The sequence below is a fragment of the Chenopodium quinoa genome, unplaced genomic scaffold, assembly GCF_001683475.1.
Source record: "Chenopodium quinoa cultivar QQ74 unplaced genomic scaffold, ASM168347v1, whole genome shotgun sequence".
In the NCBI taxonomy this organism is placed as follows: Eukaryota; Viridiplantae; Streptophyta; class Magnoliopsida; order Caryophyllales; family Amaranthaceae; genus Chenopodium; species Chenopodium quinoa.
The window spans coordinates 16606-25188 of NW_018744615.1; positions in this window are offsets into that span (position 1 = coordinate 16606).

Sequence of the window (8583 nt, forward strand, 5' to 3'; positions counted from 1 at the left end):
AAATAAATCTAATGCTAATCCAAAAAATAAAAAAAAAAGTTAGAATTTATCATCTGCATTCATCTAATACTAATACTATACTTATCCTGTGCATTCATCTAAATAAATCTAATACTTATCATCTGCTTTCATCTAAATGATCAATAAATTATTGTATTGAAAAGCTAGAATTTAAAATTTGATAAACAAAAATAAAATTAATACTGCATTGAAAAACATGGAGTAAAAATTATTATGTAATTTTATTTCTGATGTCCACTACCGCTACCGAAATCAAATTACATTTATTTAGAGTTATAAAAACCATCGCACACAATAACAAAAACTTAAAATCTGGGAATGTAATCTGATTCATCACGCAGGGGCATCAACACTTCAGCATGGCAGCAACCCTGTACATTAAGAAAAAAAAATCAGATTAAAAGAAATTAAAAGAATGATTTTTGAACCAAAAAAACAAGTGCATAGACCTACCTTATTAGGGAATAGATTCATAATCGATATCATTAGGGTCGGTCTCCCTTTCAATATCAAGATAGTCTTCATCCTCCAATTCTTCATAACCAGATATCCAATTTTGACAAGTAACCAAAACCTCGACATTTTTCGGCAACAAACGTGACCTATACTTGGTTAAAATTCTACCTCCCATACTAAAAGCAGATTCCGAAGCTACGGATGTAATGGGAATTGCTAACACATCTCTAGCCATTCGAGCAAGAGATATAGGAAATAGTGAAATACATAGATACTAAATAAATATAGAGTGGAAATAAATTGATATATTGTTAATATAAGGAAAACCGTGCGCAAAGAAATGGCAATGTTGAATGGAGTCAACATATTAGGGACAATACAAATGTACAAATTGTCATTGATTGATATTAGTGCATGGATTAGGGACGGTACAATGATCATTGATTGATATATTTAGACAATTAGTCTATGATTTTGCACTCTAAAGTCAAACAATCCAATATTATCATTATACCATGAAATATACTTCCTAAAATGTATAAAATTTGAAGTTTATGACATTAAATATGTATAATATATGTTATATTAATGTGATTAGGTGTATTATATTCACGATTTTGATGAATCTGAATTTATCTGAATTTATTTCAACTTAATTGATCTTATCTGAATTTATTTCAACATATGTTACATATATGGATTTATCAGAATGTATCTGAAATAATCTGAATTTAATTATTTGAATTTATCTTAATTAATCTTAATATATCAAAACTTATCTAAACTTATATGATATTATCTGAACTTATTACACAAAGTCTTTATGTGGTCGGTCACATCGTGTGGCTGGGGTTACTTTATTAGTGTAATCGCGGTTACTTGATCAGTGTTAAAGGGATTACTTGATCAGTGTTAAAGGGGTTACTTCCTCAGTGCTATAGGGTTACTCAGTGTTATAGGGGTTACTAAGTTTGTATTACAGGGGTTACTTGGTCAGTTCGTTTTATATGGGTTACTTTTTTTTTAAATAAGTGGTTACTTGGTGTGGCTGGCCACACACAAGACGGGTTGGCGAACTTATAGTCTTGTAATAAGAGAAAATAATAAGGCGAGTTGAACAAACCCTTATTAGAACGGACTCTAACATATTAGGGCTTATTTAGCTTATTTTAGTTATAATTTATTTGAATTTGGATATTAGACAGTGTGTTTATTTCATCTGACTGTCACTAATCTTATCTTATTGCCGTATTGGCCTAGTTTAGGGTTTGCATTGCATAAAGTTGTAAGAAAATTACAAGGTATGGTCCAAATTGAGAATTTTATAATATAAAGTGTAGTTAGTGGAAATATAATTAATTGTTAATATGAGTAAGAAATAATAAAATATTTTTGTTGGTAGGATTAATGAGGAGAAGTAATAAAATATTCGTAGTAACGTGTCCTTACTAAATAAGATGTTAGAATTATTATGAAACCAACGTAAAGTAAATATGTGTTGCGATTATTACAAAATGGAGGGGTATAACTTCATTAACAATAACAAAATCAAACGTTACTAAAATATGAAAAATCTTGTATTCTTAATCACGAGTTAGTTGCTAATATACAATAGACAATCTCGATACTTCTAATAATCGAGTAGCCAATGAATTGGCGATGATAAATAGCCACAAAGACGACGATAAACCAAAACGTAAGGAAACATTTTATAATATGTGATAATCACCTGATCAAGGAGATAAATAATCATTTTAATTTCTTTAATAACTTGAGTTGTCAATCTTATATCAATTCTGATAAGCCAATACAAAAACTTAAACGAAACCCAAAAAATGATCTAAACTATATATGAATAAAATCTCCAACAACAAAAATGACATGACTATTCTAATATAGCTAAAAGCCAAGTTGAATCGAGATTGACCCAAATTCAAATTATTCGACCCAAAAGAATGAGCTAATTATCGAAGTAACGAGATTCAATTTTTTGCCGGAACTGAATTGATTTGAACCGAGATTTAATCGAATACGAAATGACCTGACCCAAAGTTAAATAAATCCATTTTAACCCAAATAAACCCGATAAAATCCGGACCCGAGTTCTTCTGAACTCGGTATGACTCGACCCGAATTTGATTTGGGCCAAGTTTGATTTGTATCCGACCATGCTTGAACTCAACTTTAACCCGAATCTGATTAAGCTCAACCTGATTTGATTTGGTTTGTTAAGTTAAAATGACCCATCATTACCCGATCCAAACATCCCGACCCGTCGTGGGTCAACCCAAACTCCATCTGGGTACCCGATTTGACACCTCTAGTAGTTTTTCTTATTGCTAGAGAAAAATTGCTATCAAGTAATGCCACCCAATCGCTTTTAGCTAGGGGTTGCAATCTCTACTCGAAGAGAGTCACTAATGTACGAGTAATTTTCAATCTAAGAAATTATTAATAAAGCCAATTTGCAAGATGCAAACAAAGATTAGAAATGAAATAAGTACAGGATTATTGATTTCAACATTCAACTCAGAGAAGCACACACTAGCATAAAGATATATTTAGGCTAGCCAATTGAGGGACGTCATAATAGAAGAAAGATTACCTCCAAAACTTATCGTACAATTGAAGAAAACACTAAAGATTTCCAATTTATGGAAGTTAAGCTAAGTTATCCTAATCTAGACTACTAAGCCTAAAGATTAAGGTTAACGATAAGAAACTACGTTGATCGATTGTTTGCCCCTGAAGCTTTGATCATTGTCGAAATTCATAGTCAAAACATCAGTGGCAATTACTAGTTTTCATGCTCTTGCCTTGAAGTTTTTGAATTACGCTCATTGTTATAAGGTAAAAGTGGTAAAACCCTGCATTCATCCTTTACTAACTGCTTCTCCATTCAGTTGCATTCCTTCTAACTGTTGTTAAAGCACAAATGAGGCTTAACCATGTTTTCTTATTATTTGGGCCTGCCTGAACAAGTTTTATAATGGATTGGCCCAAATTTTTTTTTTTTTAAAAAAGGGTTGTAACCCTTATGTGTTGAACTTTTTTGAAGATACTCTTTAGAAAGATCAAGTCCCTATATTTTACACGTAGCCAAAAAAAAAGAAATGAAAAGTAGTCAGTAGTAATAAGGGCTTATTTATTTGGGGGGGGGGGGGGGAATATAGCAAATTAGCACCAAGACTTTAACTCTATGTTCAAATTACCCCCTTAACTTTTAATTATAGCAAATGGATCCCAAAACTTAACATATCGTGCAACGTACATCTGAGCATCACTATTTAACAATAAATTCATCAAAACATGCTAATTTTTTGTATTAATAATAAGCATTAAGAGTATTATACATGCGTTATATTTCTTACCATTTCAATTAAATGTGAGCAATTGAAGAGATTAATCAAGTATGATGGTTTGCTAAATTCTGTTAATTTTTTCGCCCTTTGTCATATTTCAGTGTCGATAATTTCTATATTTTATAGTATGTATTTAATATGTATGATAATGTATATGCACAATATTTTGGATGTAATTAATTTTTTTTTAACTTTTTTTTGTCTTTTATTGGAGTATATTTTATGAAATTTATATATTTTAATGTGATTTTGCTCAAATTTGATGAATAGGTTTTGATTGCACAATTATAATAAATTGTGGGGTTAATTTGCTACGAGTAAAAGTTATAGGGTTACTTTACACCTGCAATAAAAGGCTAATTTGCTACTACACCCTTTAATTGGGTAATTTGCCAATTACTACCGCAAGTTAATACTACTTTGTAAATTACTACCGCAAATTTAAAAAGTTTTGAATTACTACCGCAAAAGTTTTTAAGATGTTGCGATTACTACCAAACCCCCATTAAACCCAACTATGACGTCATTATATCACTTTAACCCATGGTTAAAGTCCTTAACCATGACGTCATTATATCCCTAACCATTTTTTTTTTTTGGGGGGGGGGGGCTGGTTAAAGCCCTTAACCATGGTCAAACACGGGTTAAAGGGATATAATGACGTCATAGTTGGGTTTAATGGGGGTTTGGTAGTAATCGCAACATCTTAAAAAATTTTGCGGTAGTAATTCACAACTTTTTTAATTGGCGGTAGTAATTTACAAAGTGGTATTAACTTGCGGTAGTAATTGGCAAATTATCCTATTTAATTCACCTTTTTTTTGCTTAGCTTATCTGATCTAGTATGATCTAATGGTCAGATTTAATCAAACTTTGATTTTTATGTTTATGGTAATCTATAAAGAAGAAAAATATCAAGTGGGGTCTTGTTAGATTTTAATGTGTATTTTATTAATATGTAAATTTCACAAAAAAAATTAGAAAATTTTGTCAAAAACCACCAACTAAAAACACTTTTTTGTGAAAAACCACCCACAATAAAAAAATGTTGTAAAACATCACCCAAATTAAATAAAAATGTTGCAAAAATACACCCATTGCTGAAAACAGGTTGTTCACTATCCTCCCCCCCCCCTCCCCCTCGAAAACCCCTAACATTCACTCCCCCTTGAAAACCCCTAATATTCATTCCCCTTCCACCTCGAAAATCACTCCGACCACATTTTTCGGTGGTGGCCTGGTCTGGGATTTTTCATTGTTTCAAGTGAATTTTAAAAGATTTTCAAGGGGAGGGGGAAGGGGATCGAACGTTTTCCGGTGAATTCTAGGGGTTTTTAAGGGGATGGGACGGGTGGCCAACACCAAGGGAGGGCGGTCAACGCCGGAAAATATGGTCAACAACCTGTTTCTGGCAGTGGGTGGCTTTTTTGCAACATTTTTTTTAGTTTGGGTGGTTTTTTACAACATTTTTTTATTGTGAGTAGTTTTTCACAAAAATGTGTTTTAAGTGGGTGGTTTTCCACAAAATTTCCAAATTTTTATTACATAATTAAAAATATTTAGAGATTAAAAAAAACTGCACATAAAATAATGATTTGATCTGAATTTATTTTTTCTAAAATAAATAAAAATAAGTTCGTCTAATAACCATGATTTAAGTTTCAATCTGGTTCAAAATGTTCCAAAATAAAGTTCAATAACGGCAATACGAATCAATTGATTTCAACTAGATACAATTTGGGTTTTTCAGTGTCGCCACATGGTGCGACAGGGGTTACTTGAATGGTGTTACTAGTTTTGTCAAAGGTTAGTTGTGGGTGTTACTTGTATTTTGGGGTTACTTGTATGGGTTACTAGTAGGTGTTACTTGTATTTTGAATAATCCTTACAAGTAACCCATGACCAGAGCCACGTACCAAACCAGTAACACCTGACCAAAACCCGTATGACCAAATTGACCATACAAGTAACCTCAAAATACACTATACAAGTAACACCTACAAGTAACACCCTGACTAAAATCAGTAACACCCTACAAGTAACCCCAAAATACAAGTAACACCCTACAAGTAACCCTTTCTGCACCATGTGTGATTTGTAGGTGTTACTTGTATTTTGGGGTTACTTGTAGATGTTACTTGTATTCTGAGTAACCCCTACAAGTAACCTCAGACCAAACCCCCATACTAAATCAGTAACACCTAAACATAACTAGTAAGACCATACAACTAACCATAGAATACTAGTAACACCCTGACCAAAACTAGTAACACCCTGACCAAAACTAGTAACACCATACAAGTAATCCATGTCACACTATGTGACCAGCTATATATATGTATAAAGTTAGTTAGGTGTACGGTACATTCGAGCGTATATAACAAAATTTACTTTATACAAATAACATTTTTTAACTCACCTCTTTAAATATGTCTCTAAATATGTATCCGCTGATGAAAAAAAGCGGAGTATATAAATAACTTTTGAATATTTTAAGGTTGATGTATTGTACATCAATTTATTTACATAGTAAAAGTTTATAAAAGTAAATTACATTAGAGTAAAAAAAACACTTGGCATTCTTTTGATAATAATTTAAATCAAAGAAAGATAAAATAAAAATATGATTGACAATAAAATGGCATGTTGTTAACCTTTAATCCCTTGAAGAAAGAGCCAAAAGAGAGAAAAGAAAAAAACCGCAAATTCGGATCCAGTGTATCCCATTCGTCCAAGTGACACATTTCTGTACTCTATTGGTATACCAATTATATGTGCCAAAAATATTTAACTTTTTAATATAAACTACACATTTAATATCAATAAAAGTTAAATAAAATATAAATATTAAATATAAAATAATAAAATAATAAAAAGGACCCCACAAAAAACAGTTTATATCGGCCGCCCCGCTTTGTCGTCTCTTTCGTCTCCGTGCACCACCGTCGCTCCTCCTTTTCGTTTGACTCCACGCTTCTTTCTCTCTCTACTTTCTCTCTCTAACTTCCTTTAAATCACTTCCTCTTTTTTATTTTATCCTCCATTTTTCTTCTTCCTTTTCTTACTAAAATTCTCTTCCTTTCTCTCTCTATACTTTCTCTCTCTAGTTTTTTTTTGCTTGAACAACAAAATCATAATTATCATGGAATAGGGTCCATATTTTGAAGATCAAGTTTATTTTTGGAAGAAAATCAACAAGAAGAAGATCATTGATTTTTGCTTTGGGATTTGGTTGATTTTTTCACAAGTGGAGAATTTTTATTTTATTTTTAGTTTATAAAATAAAAAATTACTACAAGGCATATGGCCGGCAGTAATGAAATCAACGTCAATGAATGCAAGGTAATATTATTATTGTTATTTTTATATTGTTTTAATTTAATTTTGTTGAATTTTTTTAAGTGGGTTTGATTATTTCTTCTAATTAATTTAATGGGTTTAATTTATTTTTCTCAATTTTTGCAATTTTTTTTTAATGGGGTATAAAGAAAAAAAAAAAAAAAAAGATGTCGGATTTTTAGGGAGAAAGTGTGAAATTTTGAGGAGTGAAAAATTTGTCGTTTTTGATCTTTTTTTCCTTGTTTAAAAACTTCCATTTATGGGTTTGTTATGGGTCCAGCCCAATTTGTGGTAAAATGTATTTTGTATTTGGCCCATTTTACTTGGTCAAATTTTATTACATTTTGCTAGTTTGTAGTAAGTCTTTTTGGGCTTATTTTTGGTGGCTTTCTTAGAAAGCTTTGGGGTAAAATTTTTGTGAGATTAGGGCAGCAGCCAAGTGAAGTGAGGAGGGGAATTCATTCACAAAAAATGAGAACACACAAAAGAGAGAGAAAGTGAGTATTTCATTTTCGGATTTTTCTGGACAGCCTTTAGAGATTTGTCCGTTGCCGGAAATTCAACCGTTGGATCATCCTCAAATTTTGACAGCTTGTTCCTGACATCAAGGGCTTCATTTTGGACGGTGGAGATCGTCGTTTGAGCTCTAGTTTGGTCAGAATCGTCCTTGGACAGAAGCACTGTTTTTGGGTGATTTCTACTCCTCTTGTTCTCTAATTTTCATCTCTTATTGTTTGTTGTTGTTGATGGGTGTATAAACCTTTTGTAGACTGATTTGGGTTTATTTTACCCTCAACTATCAATAAGAGAAGTTAGGGTGGACTCCTTAACGGTCCCGTGGTTTTTTATCCTTCACATCGAAGGGGTTTTCCACGTAAAAGTCTCGTGTGTTGATTATTATCTTTTCTTCCTATTATTGTTGGTGCTATTGTTATTTTGCTACTGCATTATTGCTGGTTGTGTGTGTGGTTATTTGGTTGTGAAATAATTTGGGTTGATTTGTTTGAATTATTGGTTGATTGTCTTGAGTTGGTGATTTTGTGAGAGTCGTAGTGACCTCTTCCGATCCCTACAACTTGGTATCAGAGCCGTGGTTAATATAATCACATTATGGAGTCGAGTAGTAGTAGCTCGATGGTTAAATTGACATCAACTAATTATTCAATTTGGAGACCTATGATGGAAGACTTGTTATATTGCAAGGACTTGTTTGACCCTATTGACTCTGTCACTGATAAAGATGGAAATGTTTCTAAACCATCTAAACCGGATAAAATGGAAGTTAAAGATTGGGAAAAGTTGAAAAGGAAGACTTTGGGGACAATTAGGCAATGGGTTGATATTAGCATATTCAACCATGTGTCACAAGAGTCCGACCCTTATGAGTTGTGGAAGAAGTTAGAAG